At 39.8% G+C, this 20,203-nt stretch overlaps 1 protein-coding gene across 1 annotated transcript in view; it reads left to right on the top strand.

Annotated features, from left to right (window-relative positions):
- Positions 1-620: 620 nt before the first annotated feature.
- SERTM1 (serine rich and transmembrane domain containing 1) overlaps positions 621-20,203 on the top strand; it is an 86,144-nt gene continuing 66,561 nt past the window's right edge. Inside the window, exon 1 of the mRNA XM_073613304.1 lies at positions 621-1,017. The gene's annotated coding sequence lies outside the window, so the exon portion shown is untranslated. The remainder of the gene's footprint in view (positions 1,018-20,203) is intronic.

Here is a 20,203-nt window from a genome sequence, read left to right as displayed (position 1 = left end):
GCCGCCGTGAAGCCAAAGAGAAGGAGATGCAGGGAGGAAGCGCTGCCCATGACCTAGAGGGGGTAAGTGCAGGTGATCTGACTGACTGGGAGAGTGCGGCTGATTGTTTGCCGCCCCCCCACCCCCCAAAAAAAAATATAGCACCAGCCGCCACTGATCTAGAGTGGAGTTAACTAAGGCTACAATGACTCTGTAGTGGGGTCAGATATTGGAGGTGGGCAGGCACTTTATTCGGTGGTGGGCAACGAACACATTGGACATTACAATATGAACTGTCACTTTATGTTTATATAGCGATGGCGTTCTAATACATGGGAGTCAGACACTGTATTTGCTACATTGGCTATTTGAGCTGATGTGTTTTGTTAATTGTTTCATTTATATTGTATTTAATATGTAATTGCGCTGCACCTATATTTTGCACAAGATACCAATGAATGAGAACTTTCCTTTTGGTTTCCACTCTTTCTATTTTTTTGTATATATAATATGTGGTTTGGAATATGTATTTCTATATGGGATTGGAGTATACCTGTATGAATAAATTTGTTTTCCCTGTAAAAAAAAAAAAACACAACACAGACTGATCCCCAGCGGTCACACTTCCTTTGCCACTCAAATTCTGAGCCTACTTACAGGGAGAACTTCTTGCAATCTGTGCTTTTCTCTGTCACTGTACAGATGCACAGCAGGAGCACTGCCTGTCCATCCAACAATGACAGCAGCAGAAGCCCACATGCAAGTTCATTATAAAGCAGCGTCTCTTCTTCACACACAGATAGCGGATTGAAATACTGCAGCAGTCCCTCACTGAACCCCTGCATCAGCATCTGCCTCCTCCTTCTGCTCCACGTGTTCTGCTAGGTATAACCCACCCTCTCCCATTCCACTCTGGATCTGCTTATACTGGGCTGTTAGTTGCAGGGAGAGAGCTAGCGCAGATCAATGCTGCCTTTTGTCTCATGCTCCAACCCAACCATCATACTGAGGAACTGCAGGAAAACAAGAAAAAGACAGGTACAGTCATTCTTTGTAAACAACTGCTCATCCTCTCCTATTTTTCTTGGCTATTAACTCATTTCTACATTGTAGCCTTTTTTGAGTATTAGTATAACAATGATTGAGTTATTACTTTTTTTTTTTCTTATTTTTTTTTCTTAATATCTTTGATCATATCTACAATGTGCAATATAACTATCTTTTTTTTTTCTTTTACACATTGCACAAATTGTATTAGAATTGAATATTTATATATTATATTTTATCTTTTAAGTTGTATCAAATATGCAAATAAAATGACATAATAATATCATCTGATATATAATATCTTTAGAAGCAAAATTTGTATTATTTTCATATTATTATGAGTGTCAAAATGAATCTAGAATTCACGGATCATTCTGCGCATTGGGGCCATTGTGCATTTTTTTGGCCCCGTATGCTACTAACAACAATAAAAAAAGGCACTAAAAAGTTAGGTGGCAGCTGTCACTTTTAAGTTGTAACCTTGCTCTTGGGATTTTCCCAGGCCCAATAGTATTAATATTATCACCGGTATAACCATTATTATCTTTATTTCTTGCTTTATTCTTTTTTTTCATTATGATTTTTATTATGATTAATATTAGTCCATCACAGTTATTTTTTATGTTTTGTATGGGATTGAAATGCCTTCATTTGCAGTATATTGCTTCCAAGACTTCCTCTGAGGGATAAATATACCCTCCGCACCTGTAAAATGCAGAACTCGGATTGCCTCTTGAGTGGATGGATTTGTAGAAGCGTTCTTGAGGGGAGATGCAATCTTTTACAGTTTGGTTTGAATTTAGCCATATTTTCAGGGTTATTAAGGGGGAAACATGGGGGAGGAAGGGTATTATCGGCCATGGTACTACTTTCCAGATAGATTTGTGAATTATTTACAAACACTTGTCAGTTGAAATGGATGCCTCCAGGAAGCTTGTTGATGTGATTTTACTGTCTGATCTTCTTCATCCTCCTAATGGGTTTAATGTTAGACTCTGTGAATCAATTACAAGCTTTTAAAAGGAGAGTGTATTCCTTGGTGACAATCAGAATGCAGGCAGCACTTCAAGTTTGCCACATTTTATGTACACTTTAAACAACTTCTTTCCATTCTGTAGAAGATGACTTGTTAATAGTCCAGAAAAACTGACCAGATGTATTATAAGAGAAAAATATAGTGCCATTTTTACAGCATATAGTGTAGTTTTTTTTAGTTTAGCCATTCCATCTGAGAACTATAAAGGAAAATAGATGTCCTACAAGAAACTTTTTGGATAAAAGGTCAAATAGATGGCAAGGTGAATTATTTGGCTTTTTATATTATTCTAAGACTGGTGCTAAAATTCCAGCTCTGCCAACCCTTGGCATCAAGTCTCATTCCTCTTGTGCTTCTTGAGTCTCAATCCCTGCAATATCATCCAACTGAAACGCTTGGTTTGAGGACTGAGCTACTCTTCAAAAACAACCGGTTATGATAGGGTTTCTGCACACAGTCTTTTATTAAAATTGTATAGGTGTGCCTTACAATAGATTTATATTTGCTCTCTTATTTATCTTACTTTATCTTGCCTATGTCTGACTTTTCCTGCTTAAAGCAGACCTCAAGTTAAAAACGTATCTTTCCCTGCCTTCTCCCCCTTTTCTCTCCCACATTTGGATATTGTTTTTTAACTTTATAGTGCCCTTTTGCTGCAATGCAGCATTTCCACCTTTCTTACCTAAATGAAGAATGACATTTGTCCCTAGATTCTGTGCGTGCGCAGACTTGGGTCCCAGGAAAGTCTTACAGCACATCTTTGCATGTGTGGGTTTCCCATGCAAGTGTGAAGATGGAGCCCATTTGGAAATTCCCACATTCTGCTTTTCTGTGCATGCACAAAAATCTACCCTCCCATGTACGCAGATGTGCTGCAGGGCTCTGCCAGGACCCAAAGGCCAGTTAGAGCTTTGTGCTCCCCTGGTCAGAGCCTTAAGCTCCCGCGCATGAGCAGATGTGCCACGGGGCTCTGCCAGGACCCAAAGACCGGTCAGAGTCCTTCGCCACATTTGTATATGTGCCAGTCTGAAAAAGATGGGGCGGAGCTCGAAGCTAAAGGGGACTGAAGTTTTAGGGATGAGATTGTGATAGGTGTTGTTCTGATAACATCACATACTGTCTTCCAGATTCTAATCACAAATAACTGGTAATTGCCAACACTACTCTGAATTGGTTCTGTTGTCGGAGGCTATTATCCATGCTTGTGAATTGTGAGTCGGAAAGCAGGCAAGTTGACTGGGCAAAACCAAAGAAAATTTCCAGCTCAACTTACCGACTAGTCTGCAACCAACCAAATTATCCTGTCTAACAGTATGCGTTAAAAACAGGGGTTTTCACAGTACAAACAAATTTGTTTGTACTATTGGAATACTAGCGAGGGGACGCACTGAATACCTTCTCAGCCATTGTGCTATATGCTGGGTGTCCAGTGTGCTCCTGTGCCTTTAAGGAGAGGCGGGCCCCCTACAGGCTCACCTGCCCTCTATCACTGTGGAGGCTCTTAAAATTTAGAGTTAGGACTGCAGGTAATACAGGGTGCGGTGAAGTGGCTCTGCAGCTTATGCATGTATTTGCAAATCTGTGCAAACTAAACCTCTGTTTTTAACGCATGCTGTTAGACAGAATAATATGGTTGGTTGCAGACTGGTCAGTAAGTTGAGCTGGGAATTTTCTTTGGTTTTGTTTGAAATGCGTCACCCTCCCATGTGCTCCTTGCTGCGAAGTCCAGTTATAGGTTGGGGCAGTGGCCATTTGTTTGTAGGTTTAGTGGGCAGCAGCTGTCAAACTTCAAGCAACCTTTGACCCCTAACTCTCTGCAAGCCTCAGGCTCAGGTAAGGTAAGTAAAGTTAATATAGGGGCAAGTATACATCGTTTATAGGTAAGCTTGTACAGTTATTAAAGCTGAACGCCAGCAAAAAAAGCTAAATATATATATTGGAAATAAATACAGTATATGCAATCGGTTTACTTGCCAAAGGATTTGTATTTATGTCCACCCAGTCCTGGGATGCACACAACCTTACCACGTTTGGGATTTTGGCTATGTCACCTCTGTTCCAGCATGTGAACACAGTGGAGGAGCAGCATCAGGCTAGCCCCTCTGTTCCCTCTGTATTTTCTTCCTGTCAGCACATGTGAATGCAGCACACCTGATCTCCTAGAGATGCTGGTTCCTCTATCAGTCTACGTTCTGCTGTACAGAGGATTACAGGAGCCTGACATCAAGAAATTACACAAGCTGCATTAAAAAAAAATACTTTATTCCAAAAAGAATACATAATTGCCTCATTTTTAGTTTTTTTAAATATGTGTCCGGAGTTAAGCTTTATTTTAGGAAAGAATATTCCAATTTTTGCAAAAGTCCGTCCATGAATGATTCTCTGACCATGACTGTGTCTGGAGATGGGAAGTATGTCAGTTGTGTGATTCAGCAAGCTGGCATCTGAAAACTGAATCACCAGCTGATGGTCAACTCACCCTTTAGAAATGACCCTTAAATGACAAGAAAGAACTGGAGAGCCTCAATGTATCAGATCATGTTTCTGTGTCTGGGGAACTGAGTTCCTTCCTGCTAACCTCAGTGGTTCCAAACTCATTACACCTTGCTGAATAGACATGTTCTTTCTGCTAAGAAGGAGAAGAGAAGAGGTTTTTGAATGTTCTCACTGTTCAGTATAATAGCCACCCCATGTTTCCTGTTTTGTCTACCTTTGGTGAAATCACTCAAGGCATATCTTTTGTATCAATGGCAATCTCTTTAGAAGAGAATTACTATAATTAGAGAAGAAAGCCTGGTGGGATATTAAACATCTATACGTATAAATAGAGTGTACTGGGCTAGGCAGCGGAAGTGTCAGTGCTTATATGCGTCCATACATATATTTTGCAGCAATTGTTATTTTAGCATACTCAGCTCGATTAGACCCCAGAAAATGTTCTCTGGCACAGAAAACATGTGCTTTGTTTTGGAGATAAGATTTGATATAATTGTCAGGCTGTGTTAAGTCTAATTAGCATCCTCAGCAGTTTGAGTTGGAATAGATTTGTTTTATAGGATTCGTTGGGCTTCCCACAGAGCCATAGAGAACAAGACTTGGAGCAGAGACATCTGCTTTGGAGTCTGCCATATTTTGTCAGGGTATAGGAGGTCAGCAATATGTCAACTCTGGATGAGCTCACCATAGGTCTCAGGGGCTAGCTTACCTCTTTCAACTTTGAATTATTAATCAGATACCTGGAACTTCAATAGGCACCTGTAATCACTAGAGATTTTATTTCTGTGAAAAGATGAAAATATTGCAAGAACACTAATTAAATCATAGGATAAATTTTTCCTGTTTTATCCAAGCATGGAAAATTGAGTGTGACTAAAATTCATGTTTTTTACGGTTATACAACCCTTTAATATAAATATGATAAACTATTGTCTAAACCATGTCTATTTTCTTCTTGCGGTCAGCCATGGCCCAGGCAGATTTCTCAGTGGTGTACAGTTCCCCGGCATGTGTCGGTGCCATCTGCAGGCTGAAATGCAGAATGCAGCATAAGTACAATCAAGTGTAATTGTGAAGTCAGTGGACGACATATTGTAGTGCAGTGTTTCACAAACTTTCTTCAGTCAAGTCACCCTTTAAAATCCTGCACAATCTTGAGCCACACCATCAAAAAATGCAAAACAATAAACTAATGGTTTTACAGAATGCAGCAACATCCACATACATAGGACACTCAACATTGGAGGTGATTTATCCTTTCAAAGCAAACACATCTTTGCACACTGGTACTGACTAGTATTCCAATGTTCCTCTTCTCCCTCAGTTTCTCTTCCTAATTTAGCTTATATGACCCAAGTGCTGACAGAGGGGGACAGGGAAGGGGAACACAAGGATGCTGTGTAGTAGCCCAATGCCCTTTATATCAAACGATGACCTCTGTCAGGTCACTTGAGTCCAGGTGACAGATGCACCCCATTGGAGTCTGGAGTGCAAGGTAAGGTAGTGGACTCTACGGCTGACTGCTGCAGATGGAGCTCTAGGATATACAGGAGAGCAGGTACTCTGTAGTACCTACACAGATGACACTGGGAGCTAAAGCATGAGATTTCCCAGGGCGCGGAGTCTAATGCCCTGTACACATGACCGGTTTTCCCGTCGGAATAAACTCTGAAGGTTTTTCTGATGGAGTTCCAATGGAATTCCGCTCAAGCTGTCTTGCATACACACGGTCACACTAAATTCTGACCGTCCAGAACGTGGTGACATACAACATGTACGATGGAACTAGAAGATGGAAGTTCAATAGCCAGTAGCCAATAGCTTCCGTCTCGTATTTGCTTCAGAGAACACGTCATTTTTGGTACGTCAGAACAGCATACAGATGATCGGTTTTCCCGATAGGAATTGGTTCCGTCGGAAAAATTTAGAACATGTTCTCTTTCTAGGTCCATCAGAATTTTCAACGTAAAAAGTCTGATGGGGCATACACACAATCAGAATATATGATGAAAAGCTCCCTTTGGGCTTTTTCTGTCGGACATTCCGCTCGTGTGTAAATGGCATAAGAGCCAGCGGGTGTTCACCAGAAGCCCCTAGTGGTGGGGATGGATTTAGCTGCAGTCTGGCTCCAGGTTGCCACCCCTAAGGCCTCCCAGCTCATGCTCATGGTACACTACAGGGAGGTAGAGAGGAAGCAGCAGACTGCAACAACAAAGGATAGTCAAAGATCGGGGTAAGAAGCAGGTAAGGATAGTCAAGAACAAACCAAGAGTGGTAACTGGAATCAGACATAGAAGACACGAAAGCTAAACACACAATGTTGATCAGCAGCGCTGGCTTGCAGTGCACAGATTAATATAGAGTTCCCTGATAGGGGCTGTGGTGAAGCCATGATTTGAGGAGAGATTACTTAAGCAGCTAGGTGAGAGTGGCTGGCCTCTTAATCTGAACACATGGAGAGGTAAGCTGACAGACAAACATTACTGCATAACCATGACAACCTCATTGGCTGTTATGACGCCAGCAGCTGGAAGGTTGTAATGGTGCACAATGAAAAACTATGGCTTGATCAATCTGATGGCTTGTATACAATTTTTGAACATTTTTTTAGGCATTTTACCAAGTAACCCCTGAAGAAACTTGAAGGCACCCCAGGATGCCTGGGCACACTGGTTGAAAAAGGCTGTTGTAGTGTGCTAAGACAGTGTTAAGGTTCCTGGTGGTTTACTTTCACACCTTGGAATTCTGTCTTGAAATTATTACTGCTAGTTTGGCTATAACCCTGATCTGTGTACTGTATTCTTCTGTTTTTCTGCTCTGAACTGTTCCTGTGTTATTACTCTGGCTAAACACTCCATGCCCTGATCACTGCTTGTTTTTGGACTGCACTCTTGCCTAAATGACATTGTAGGTGTCTGCATGCATGTCAGCATTTGTCAGGGGCCACAATAAAGGAGTGATATTTTCACAGAAAAACGAGAGTTTATCTTTCCCTACTTTAAACTGGCATAAATAAGGGGTTGTGAACAAAAAAGACACATCTGTTTACAGTATAAGTAGGGGTGAGGTTTGCAAGTTCCTCCCTATGGTACTAGATGGAGGATTTGCTTGTGCATTTATAACTGATCAGCAAATCAGATTATTCTTATTATTATAAGTGTCTGGATATGGTAAAAATTTTTAATCCATACATGATATGCTCCTCAGTTTAGAAGGCGGGGTGGTATACAAAGTCACCAAATAAACCCTCCGTACTGCTGAAATACAAATGTGTGTTTAATGCATTTAGAAAGATAGGGAGATAAATAAGTAATTAGATGCAGATGACACTCTGAACTTGCTCTAGTAGACAGATAAATAGATAGATGTGGATGACACCCTGAACTCGCTCAGCTAGACAGATAGTCAAATGGATTGATGCAGATGACATCCTGAACTCATTCTGGTAGACAAATTGATAAGTAGATTGATGCAGATGAAGAATAGCATTTGTGATACCTTTAAATCACTCATAGATCACAATATACAACTGGAATCAGGCTGGAAACATCCCTTCACTTCTAGTTTAATGGTGTCAAAGGAAAAAGGAGAAGTTTTCTGCATGTTTTATTGGAAGTTGTTAGGCAGGCAGTGAATAGGGACCAGGCTCAGGGTTGTTGCTACCATGAGTTTAAGTAGAATTCTGTGGTTTCAAGATCTGTGAAGATTTGTCTGGAAGAACTTTTTAAACCATAATGCACTGCATGGTCTTCATGAATAAAGGGGCTGTGGTATCAGTGAATTGGAAGCTGTTGTAGGGAAGAATAGGGAAAGCTGGCAAACTGCATAGGGAGAAAGTGGCGTCAGTTAGGAAACTACTTAAAATCTGATTGCTAGCTCTTCGGGCAATCAACACCTTTGCTTTTTTTTTTAATTTATTTCAATTATTTTTTGGAGGCTTTCTTCTATTTTATTTTCTAGTTCATTTGAGATCAGTGTTTACTTTTACTTTTACCTGCTGTCTGGTTCATTTTTTTCTTTTTTTGCTGCAATGCTTTTCTTTAAAAAATGCATTTTTTTTTCGGGTGGTGGTATTTTGTGTTTTTTATTTGCTTAGGGATATATTGTTTATTATTCTATGTTGGTAGGGCCTTTATTTTGGTTTAAATTACTTTTTTTCTGCCAATGCATTGCTTAAAAGAAATTGGGCTTTTGTTTCAAGGGGTATTATTTGTTTTTTTTGTTTATTTTTGGGGTATATTGGTATTCTTGTTGATAGGTCCTTTTTAGGTTAAACTGCTTAAAAAAAAGTGTGCTTTTGCTTTTGGGGTTTTCATTTTTTATTTTGTTCTGATAAGGCTTTTTTTCATTTAGGCTGCCTAATGTGGAGCATTTACTTGTTTATGACCGTCTGCTCTTTGAGCTGCCTTTTTGTTTGCAGCATGTCACTGCATCTTTTGAAAGAAAAAAACTAAGTGCAAGAACAGTGTGCACCTAAACTACCTCAAATGATGTCACTAACATTCACAGCACCCCTATCCCAATAGATAATATAAAAGTTAGGCATACACCAGTTAGGCCTAGTATCCATGATTACAACTGTCCTGCTGCTGGCCAGTTTTGCATTGCTCTATCCTCTGCAGTATCTTAATTCGTGTAGTATAGCCCTTTGTCTGTAATAAATTTATGTCTAGCTTAGCTTTTTAAAATTGTTCTGCTGTTGGCCAGTTTCATACTGTTGTGTCGTCCATGGTCTTTTAATTCTTATAGTAAAAGGATACAAGTCTGACGGATGCTATTCTGATAACATGACATTACATGCTGTTTCCCAGCTCTTAAGTATGCATAATAATATAATAATTAAAAACAGAGTCCAGTAATTGCATACGATATTACAGACCAGAATCATGGTTAGAGCATTAAAAAATGTGACCCACTTTTTACATGTCCTAAAACTGAGCAGTGTCCAGGTGGTCTCAGCATTAATGGGCCAATGAGTCTCAAAAGGCCCTTGTACAGCTGCACAGTGTTCACCAATGGTGTGTCCACCCACAGATATTAGAAAGCTATGGATTTTATATTCCTTTGCTCAGGACAAACAAACATTTAGCCCCCGTTCACACCTATGCGAATTAGATGCGGTTTACACCGCATCCAATTTGCAGGACATTTTAAAATACATTCATTTGAATGTATCTGGTTCACATATGTGCATTGCATTCACACTGCGCATTGCACAAAAAAGTGTGTGTTTTCTGGGCATTGTGGTGCGAATTACAAGCCATTATCTTCTATTGGAACGCATTTGATTTGCAGATGCATTCCGTTCTGAACATGAATTCTCTTCTTCTCCTCACTACACCTCCCCCCTCTCCCCCCCTCTCCCTGCTCACTGATCCACAGCTAAAACGCAGAGGAACCTCTGAACAACTGATTTTTACCCGGGCTTAGGGATCACAAATGCCTTTTTAACTCTCTCCCAATTGTTCACCTCATCCCAGAGCCACCCTTGTCTCCCCTCTACCTACTTTAAGGCTACTATGTTCTATCAAGATGCTGACAAATAAAAAAAAATCACACAAAATTTGTAAAGATGGAAATTTTTTTGTGTTTTCTGCAAAGAACCGTGCTAACAGTTATGCTGGAAAAATATGAGGCATAGGAAATATCAAATGAGCTGCCAAGGTCGACAGCCCAAAACACTGCCTGAACTATGGCCTGCCACTTTACAATCTAACCAACGCATTTGCAATTACTTGGTGGGAATTGCACTTAGGATGGCAATGATCAACCCCATGTCAAGGACATCCTAAAAATGAAAACAGATAAGTAACAAACACATGAAAATACACAAAAAAAGAGACAGGGAAAACAAAATGTAATACTCACTATTTAAATGCCTATGGCCTAGGGCAGGGGAGTCAAACTCATTTTCATTGTGGGCAGCGCCAGCATTATGGTTGCCCTCAAATGGCCAGTTGTATCTGTAAAACTAGATGTTCAGAGCACCCCATTCCCCTTACAACAGGTGTCAAGAGCCCCCCCCCCATCAGAAGTCTAGAGTCCCTCATCCTCCCTTACATCACAGTGCACCACCTTACCTTGTTCTGATGCAGGAAAGAAGCTAGGGGCAGAGCTGGGAAGCAGAAAGTGCGGAGTCTGGAGGAGGACCAGAGGAGGGCGGGAGTCTGCTGAATGCTGAGACCAGGGAAGGTGTAGAGGAGAGGGTGCTGCGGCTGCACAGAGAGGCGCAGGTTCTGTAGTTGGAGTTCTATCTTCCTTTCTGCTACCAACTGCTAAGATGGGGGGGGGGGGGCAGATACGAGCCTCTCCGTGACTGCATGGAGGAATGCAAGATCTGGTCAAGGAGTTCTGTCCTCCTCTCTGCCATCAACTACCAAGACAAGGTGAGGACAACAATGAGGGGGTTTCCTCAGCTGCAGGAGAGGGCCACATGAAATGCCCCTCCCCCCCTGGGCCTTATGTTTGACGCATGTGCCCTAGGGCATATGAGAGGCAAAATCCAGATAAATAGACATATGATAGATAGATAAATAGATTTGTGGGCACTAGCATGTGTGTATCAGCCTGACACAAGCCCTTCAATTTCAGACATTGTAATACAAATACTGGAATATACAATACTTGGACAATCCCAGTGTCATCTATTTTGTATAATTTATGTCAAGAAAAATGTAGCTTGCCCTTGTGATATTTGAATAAAAAAGGAAGAGCATGAATTGGTGAAAAACGAAACTTTCACGTAGCAGCAGTTGTCAAATCTTGACAGATCCATGCTCATTTTCCCACAGGATCTGTGTGCATAAAATATATATTAGGGGACATTTATTAAACTAGCGCAGGTTGGAAGCAAATTCTGTGCTGCTGGGCAAATTCTCTCTTTAGTGTATATTTTTCTGAATTGAAGGCTTTTGATAAGACATTTTACTTTGCTGGGTAAATAATTAGCAAGTTGTGCTTTTTTTTCTGAGCCAAAGCTACCACCCACTTATCAGCCTGCATTTGTCTTATATAAATGCCCTCCAATGAGTTACTGCGGGGAATAGCACATTTCAGTGTTGGGGGTACAGTTTGGTAACTGAGCTTGGTATAAAGACAGCTGTGACTTGAATTATCCTTCCTTTATATGTTATGTAATGGTGGCAAAACTATATAGCAAGATGCAATTACTTTTATTCATAAAACTGACATTTTTTATGTGTTAATGAGTCATTTAGTTTTCTATTGGTTTGTTTGTATACTCCTTTGCTCACTAACTACAGAATCTAGACTCAAGATTTTTAAATGGAAAAGACTTGTAAGACTGTGCCACATGCCTGGAAACTGTACAAGGAAATGATAAAATGATTTGGCTGGGATACTGGATTAACGAACATGTTCTGGACAACAAAATTGATGCAGGGAAAGATACAGCACAATAGTGGCACAGGAAACATTTGGAACACAGACTGTCATCAAGACAAAAGATGAGCTGAACAACCCCTGGTTCGGTTCGCAGCAGAACATGCAAACAGGAAAAAAAATCGGCAGAACACACGAACATTGTTAAAGCCTATGGGACACGAACATGAATAATCAAAAGTGCTCATTTTAAAGGCTTGTATGCAAGTTATTGTCATAAAAAGTGTTTGGGGACCCGGGTCCTGCCCCAGGGGGTATCTATGCAAATTTTTTTTTTTTTAAATGGTCGTTTTTATGGGAGCAGTGATTTTTTTAATGCTTAAAGTGAAACGATAAAAATGAAATATTCCTTTAAATATTGTGCCTGGGGGGTGTCTATAGTATGCCTGTAAAGTGGCTCATTTTTCCCGTGTTTAGAACAGTACCACAGCAAAATTACATTTCTAAAGGAAAAAATTGTCATTCAAAACTGATTGCGGCTGTAATGAATTGTTGGGTCTCGGCAATATAGATAAAACTCATTGAAAAAAGAGCATGGGACCTCCCCCAGTCCATTACCAGGCCCTTTGGCTCTGGTACGAATATTAAGGGAAAACCCGAACCAAAATTAAAAAAAAAAATGCGTGGGGGGTCCCCCTAAAATCCATACCAGGCCCTTCAGGTCTGATATGGAAATTAAGGGGAACCCTGCGCCACAATTTTAAAAAAATGGCGTAGGGGTCCCCCCAAAATCCATACCAGATCCTTATGCAAGGTTGTGTGGAAAAGAGGGGGAGACAAGTGAGCGCCCCCCCTCCTGAAACGTACCAGCCCACATGCCCTCCACATAGGGAGGGTGCTTTGGGGTAGCCCTCCAAAGCACCTTGTCCCCATGTTGATGGGGACAAGGGCCTCATCCCCACAACCCTTGCCCAGTGGTTATGGGGGTCTGCGGGCAGGAGGCTTATTGGAATCTGGAAGTCCCCTTTAACAAAGGGGAAAAATAAAAAAATTAAAATGTCCCACAATGTCCATTCATCTTCTTCTATCACGCCGCCTGGACCGAAAAAGAAAAAAAAAATCCGCCACCGATTCGCCCCCATGGGAGGCTCCCTTTGTCTGACGCGTCTTGGCTTTTGACAGCTCTTATATAACTGAGAGCGGGGCCACCCGGTGAACCCGCCCCCCTCTGATGCCACAGGACTTCCCCATGGCTTCCCCGTGGCATCAGAGGGGGGCAGGGTCACCCGTTGATGTAACTGGGTTGCCCTGCCCCCCTCTGATGCCACAGGGAAGCCATGGGGAAGTCCCTATACTTCAGAGTGGGCGGGGTCACCCACTTACATCACCGGGTGGCCCCGCCCTCAGTTATATAAGAGCTGTCACAAGCCAAGAAGCGCCAGATGGCAGGAGCATGGAGGTGGCTTTTTTTTTTTCGGTCCAGGCAGCGTGATAGAAGAAGATGAATGGACATCGTAGGACATTTTTACTTTTTTATTTTTTAATAAAGGACTTGTCCCAAGCTGTGTTTTGTCATTTTTAACATTTTGATACTTTTTTGTGAAATGGTAGGGGTACATATGTACCCCGTTACCATTTCACATGGGGAGGAGGCCGGGATCTGGGGGTCCCCTTGTTAAAGGGGGCTTCCAAATTTCGATAAGCCCCCTGCCCGCAGACCCCCACAAACACCGGGCAAGGGTTGTGGGGATGAGGCCCTTGTCCCCATCAACATGGGGACAAGGTGCTCCCCATGTTGAGGGCATGTGGCCTGATACGGTTCAGGGGGGCGCTCTCTCGCCCCCCTCTTTTCCTGCGGCCTGCCAGGTTGCGTGCTCGGATAAGGGTCTGGTATGGATTTTTTTTTTAAATTGGCGCAGTTTTCCCCTTAATTTCCATATCAGACCCGAAGGGCCTGCTATGGATTTTGAGGGGGACCCCCATGCAATTTTTTTTTTTAATTTTGGTTCGGGGTTCCCCTTAATATTCATACCAGACCCAAAGGGCCTGGTAATGGACTGGGGGGGATCCCATGCTCTTTTTTTCAATGAGTTCTATCAATATTGCCGAGACCCGACAATTCATTACAGCCGCGATCAATTTTTCCTTGTCAAAAGAAGTTTATTGAGTATACAATGTTATAAAGATACATAAAGATACATAAAGTAAGTTTACAAGGATCTATAAAGTAAGCTCATTGTTTTACAGTAGGGTTTATATAGGTAAATATCATGAAATTTCAAATATTAAACATTGGGTTCACATAAACCTAAATTAAAGATATATATCATTTCCTTAGTTACTTTTGTAGGTATTTAAATGATTTATACCTACTATACATATTGTTTACAAGTAGAGTGTATATAGGTCAAATAAATTCTGATAATGAGCTTTAATCGTAAGGTGGAGAAAAGGAAAGAGAAAGAAGAAAAAGGGTTGAAAGGTAGAGGTATGGTCCACAAGGTTGTCCCGCTCGTCAGTTTATTATTCTTTTTAGTTCTCTTTGAAGCCTTAGAATGGGTGTCTCTGTAAGTCATTTAATCCGTTACCATGGCAACAGGACAGAGTCATTGAAATTTGACAGGAACTGTTGTTTTATCCAAGGATGCCAAAGTTTTTCAAATTTTGGAATTTGATTTTGATCGATGGCTCCCATCTTAGCATGGGACATTGTATTATTCATTCTGTGAATTGTTTCTGCTAGTACCAATGTAGGAGATTTCCATGCCTTGGCCACTGTTTGTTTTGCAGCCGTTATTAGTTGGATCATTAGTTTGAATTGAGAGAGTGTTAACCATTCCGGTTTTAGATTAAGTAAAGTTAAATATGGATCTGGTTGTATTATTTTTTTAAATATTTTAGATGCAATCACGAAGACTTCCTTCCAGAAGGTTTGGATTACTGGGCACGTCCACCATTTGTGTAAATATGTGCCTATTTCTGGGCATCCTCGAAAACAAAGAGTTGAGGTATTAGGTGAATATTTTGCCACTCTAGCGGGTACAAGGTACCAGCGAGTTAGGACTTTATAATTTGTCTCCAGTGCCAAGATGTTGGGTGAAGATGACTTAGATGTGAGCCATATATTAGACCAGTCCGTGTCTTCTAAAGTTCGTCCCAGGTCCTCCTCCCACCTCCGAACGTAAGAGGGTCTATTAAGATTTGCTACTCCATATAATTGATTATAAAGTGATGAAATTGTACCTTTAGCAAATGGATCTTTTGTACAGATTGATTCAAAAATGGATATTTGGGATAATGGTGTATCCCCCTTTAGGAATGGTGTATAGAAATTTTTGATTTGGAGATATCTAAATATCTCAGAGTTTGGTAGATCATATTTTTCTCTAAGCGATGGGAATGAAAGGAATGATTTAGATGCTATGAAGTCATTTAGTGTCTGAATGCCTGATGTTGTCCAAGCTTTAAAAGAATTTGGGTAGATCCATGCCGGATAAAAGGCCGGATTTCTGATAAAAGAAAGGAGAGGATTGTGTGGAGATTGTAACTGATATTTGGTTTTTAGTTTATCCCAGAGAGATAAGAAGTGTTTAGTTATGGGATTATGAATTTTAAAGCGGTCTTTAGGATCAAGCCATAATAAATTTGATATTAATAGAGGGTCATTTTCTGAAGCCTCTATAAATACCCATAATGGGATTTCCTGTTTTGCATGGTATTTGGACAGACTGGCCAAATGTGCTGCTCTGTAGTAGTTAGTAAAATTAGGGTATCCCAGGCCTCCTTTATTTTTGGGAAGATGTAGTGTGTGTATAGGTATACGTGATTTAGAAGATCCCCATATAAACGAAGTTGCTCTTTTTTGTACTATTCTCAAAAAATAGGAAGGAATTGGAATAGGGAGGACTCTGAATAGATAAAGCAATTTGGGTAGAATAGTCATTTTGATTGCATTAATCTTCCCTATCCAGGATAAAGGAAGTTGCGACCATTGTTTTATTAGATTTGTGATCTGTCTTAATACAGGAGGATAATTGGTTGAGAATAAGTCAGAATGAGATGCTGTTAAATGAATTCCAAGATATGGGATTGATTTTTCTGCCCATGTGAATGGGAGTGCAGCCCTAGCCGGGATCAATTCCATGTTTGTGAGTGAAATATTAAGCACTAGGCATTTCTTAGGATTAATCATAAGGCCGGATAGGGCTGCAAATCCATCAAGAGCTGGTATTAAGTTAGGACCAGAGACCTGTGGTGATGATAGAAAAAGTAATATAGCGTCTGCAAATATACATAATTTGTGTGTAATACCTCCTACTTCAATGCCAGCTATAGTTTGGTTTGTTCTGATGTATTGGGCCATGGGTTCGAGTATAAGGGCAAATAATAAGGGAGATAATGGGCAACCCTGTCGGGTACCTCTTTCGATATTAAAGGCTTCAGATTTGTATCCAGCATATTTTATATAGGCTTTGGGTTTATTATATAATGCTTTGATCCATGTTAAAAAGTGGGGTCCAAAACCCCATTTTTGTAATGAATATTGCATATATTGCCAGGATACTGTGTCAAATGCCCTCTTAATATCGAGAGATAGAAAACATAAAGGGATTTTCCGTTTTTTAGCAATATGTGCCAATAACACTGCCCTACGTATATTATCGCCTGCCTGTCTATTTGGCATGAAGCCTACTTGATCTCTATGTATTAATTTTCCTATAATGCTATTGAGGCGTTTTGCTATTATTTTTGCTAATAATTTAATATCGAGGTTTAACAGAGAGGCTGATAATTCACACAGGAAGTATCATCAGAAAGGGGTTTTGGGATCATACAAACAATTGCCATTAGTGTTTCTTGCCGAAAAGAATGTCCATCTAGAAGTTTGTTAAAAGTTTCAGTGAGAATGGGAGAGAGTATTTCTGAGAATGTTTTATAGTATAAAGCCGTGTAGCCGTCTGGGCCTGGTCTTTTGTTAAGTTTTAGGTCTTTTATGGCGTTAGCAACTTCATCTATAGTTATAGGCTCATCCAAACTGCTTTTTTGATTCTGAGATAACTCAGGTAAGGTTATTTTTGAGAAGAAGGATTCAGCTTCTGTAGGATTAAATTCATTGTTTGTCTTGTATAAAGTTGCGAGATGTGAGTGAAATTTATGGACTATTTTAACTGGATTACAAGTGTAAACATTTTTTGATAATTTCAAACGTATTGGTTTGAAAGATTTGTTAGTTGAATTTAATGCCCGAGCCAAATATGTACCTGGTTTGTTTGTATTCATGTAGAAATTGTGTTTGGAGCGTTTGAGGGATTTATCAACTGACTCAGTGAGAAATAGATTGTATTCCAATCTAGATTTTTCCAGATGAGATTTTGTACTCTGAGATGGATTATCTTGAAATGATATGTAGGCTGCATTAAAATTGAGTTCTAGTTTTTTTGCTAGATTTTTGCGTTCCTGTTTAAATAGTGCCATTTGTCTTTGTATTGTACCACGCAAGACAGGCTTATGAGCTTCCCACAGTGTTATTGGGGAGATGTCTGTTGTATTATTAATTGATATGTATTCCTTTAAAGCTTGTTCAATGGCCATCTGATGTAGTGGGTGTTTGAGCATTATGTCTGGTAAGTACCACGATGGGTCATGCGCTTTTGGTATGGCTGAGGCTATAGTAGTGTATACTGCATTATGGTCAGACCACGGAATCGGAATTATATCTGATGCAATAATTTCTGGTATCATTCCTATTGTTAGAAAAATATGATCTATTCTGGTGAAGGTTTGATGAGGGTGCGAGAAATAAGTGAATTTCTTTTTCATTGGGTTACTTTCTCTCCATGAATCTACCAGATTGTATTTGGAAAGAAGTTGAGAAAAAGGTAATCTAGAGGTTATTTTGGATGGTGTAAAAGGTGATTTATCTAGAAATGGGAGGAGGACCTGGTTCGAATCCCCACACATTATCACTGTTCCTATTTTGTGTGTATTAATCACTTGTAATATATGTGAGAGGAATGGTGTAGGTTGTTTGTTAGGAGCGTAGTAGGAAATCACCGTGATTGCTGTATCCATTATATAACCCATGAGTATCAGGTATCTACCTTCTGGGTCTTTAATTTCTGATGATAAGGTGAATGGTGTGGATCGGTGAAATGCAATTAGAGTTCCCCTTTGCTTGGTACAGGCAGAAGCCGTGTAAATTTGTTGATAAAAAGGAGAAATATATTTTGGAGTAGAATCTTTGGTGAAGTGTGTTTCTTGGAGGCATACTATGTGAGCCTTCTTGTTATGGAAAGTACGGAAGGCTTTGGTCCTTTTTTGAGGGACATTTATTCCCTGAACATTCAGGGAAAGTATATTCAGTGGTGCCATGGCAATAGATCAAATAGTTTTGACTTACTTTTTGTTATGCAGAGCTGACTGCGCAGATCAACCTGTGTGGACTGAAGAGATGAATAGATAGAAAAGAAACCAGTGAAATCTGGAGTAAAGAGTAAACAAAAAACATATGAGATTAGATGATACATTGTATAAATTATTTTTTGCAAGTAATCACAATTTACCCGTGAAAGAGAATAAATATCTCTCTCAGGGGAATAAGTGCCTTCGTCACACTCCCACATAATATGGTTGGGAGAATGAGGAGGGCTAATGGGGGTACACGGATCTTCCACTTACAGGAGAGAAGTGCTATGTCAAAAGACATCAAAATGATGTTTCATTAAGTGGAGTGCAGAATATAGTTTTTGTTGAAATTATTTATTCCAGGGTGGTTGTATATGGTTAGTCTTGCCCTAGGCTAAATAATTCAGTTAGAAAGGTACTGTTAATAACTTTGGTATTGATGAAGATAGTTTGAATTATTTTGGGATTTTAACCCTTTTAGAGTAAACAATTACATATTTTATTCATATGTAACTGTTTAGATATGTTAACTCATAACATTGAGGTTGTATTGCTTCAGATTAGAATAAACAAAAACATAATTCTAGGAACTAGTTAGGTAATAATATATTTGTTTTAAGAAAAGAAAGAAAAAGCTTCCATTACTTCTGGATTATTGAACATATTTGTCCTAAAAAGTAATAAATCTATTGTTATTACCTGATAATATATAACTGAACAAGAATTTCCCTATTTCACTTATATATTCTAAGGCTATATGAATCAGAAGTAATAAGAAATATAACTGGAATGTAACATGATCCCACACAGTGTGTGACTATCAGAATGCAGTTACATTCAGTTATAAATATAGGTTTTTTATAGAGAACCATCTCTTAGTATAATAAATGAAGAGATATCAGGAATTAGGATGTCAGTCCATTGAATCTTCTTGGTCCATGGATGATGTGGCATAACGGCCTCTTTTGTGAGAATGATGATTCCCATTTTGTTCTGAAATTTTCTGGGTGCTGCCTGAAGGTGAAGATGACGCTATTCTTCTGCGTGTGGGAGTGTTGCTGCTTGTGGGTTCTGTCAGATTTAATTTTAAAAGGGTTTGTTGTAGTTCATCTGCTGATCTGCTTCTGTAAATTGTACCTTGGTAGTTAAATCTGACTGAAAAGGGGAAGCCCCATTGATACATAATGTTGTGGCGTTGCAGTTCCATTAGTTGGGGTTTCATGGATCGTCTTTTAGTAATAGTAAGTTGGGATAGGTCAGCAAAAATTTGATAATTGTGTCCTTGAAAATTAAGTTCCTTTTTTTCTCTTGCAGCAATTAGTATTTGTTCTTTCGTTCTGTAATAATGAAATTTTGTGATTATATCACGTGGGGGTCCATCTTTCTTTTTGGCTGTGAGGGCTCTGTGTACTCTGTCCAGTTCTAAACGTTCAATAGGGATATCTGGCTTTAGTTCTTGTAATAGAGCAGTAATAGTAGATTGCAGGTCTGTCACAGTTTCAGGTATTCCCCTTATGCGCAAGTTTGAACGTCTGGCTCTATTTTCGTAATCTTCGAGCTTAGTTTGAAGTATTAAATTCTCTTTTTTTAATTGTTCCAATTCGGTTATATTTTCTTGGGTTGTAATTTCAATTTCATCCATTTTTATTTCTAAGGCTGCGGTGCGGTTTCCCAGCTCTCTTATTTCTTTGGTTAGGCTTTTTGTTATTTGGTCTGAGGTTTGTTTTAAAGCCTTATGAAGCATCTTTTCAAATTGTAATAATATTACTGGGGATACTGAGGAGGCTTGTGGAGAAGTTTGTGAGAGGATTTGTTCTGTATCTGACTCAAATGGAGAGTCTTGCTGTGACATTTTCTGTCTGTGAGAGCGCCCTGATGCTGTATCTTGTGAGGTGACTG

This window comes from Aquarana catesbeiana, linkage group LG02 (assembly GCF_042186555.1).
Source record: "Aquarana catesbeiana isolate 2022-GZ linkage group LG02, ASM4218655v1, whole genome shotgun sequence".
Taxonomy (NCBI): Eukaryota; Metazoa; Chordata; class Amphibia; order Anura; family Ranidae; genus Aquarana; species Aquarana catesbeiana.
Note: the sequence above shows the minus strand (reverse complement) of the source record. Positions and strands in the feature narration are given on the sequence as shown.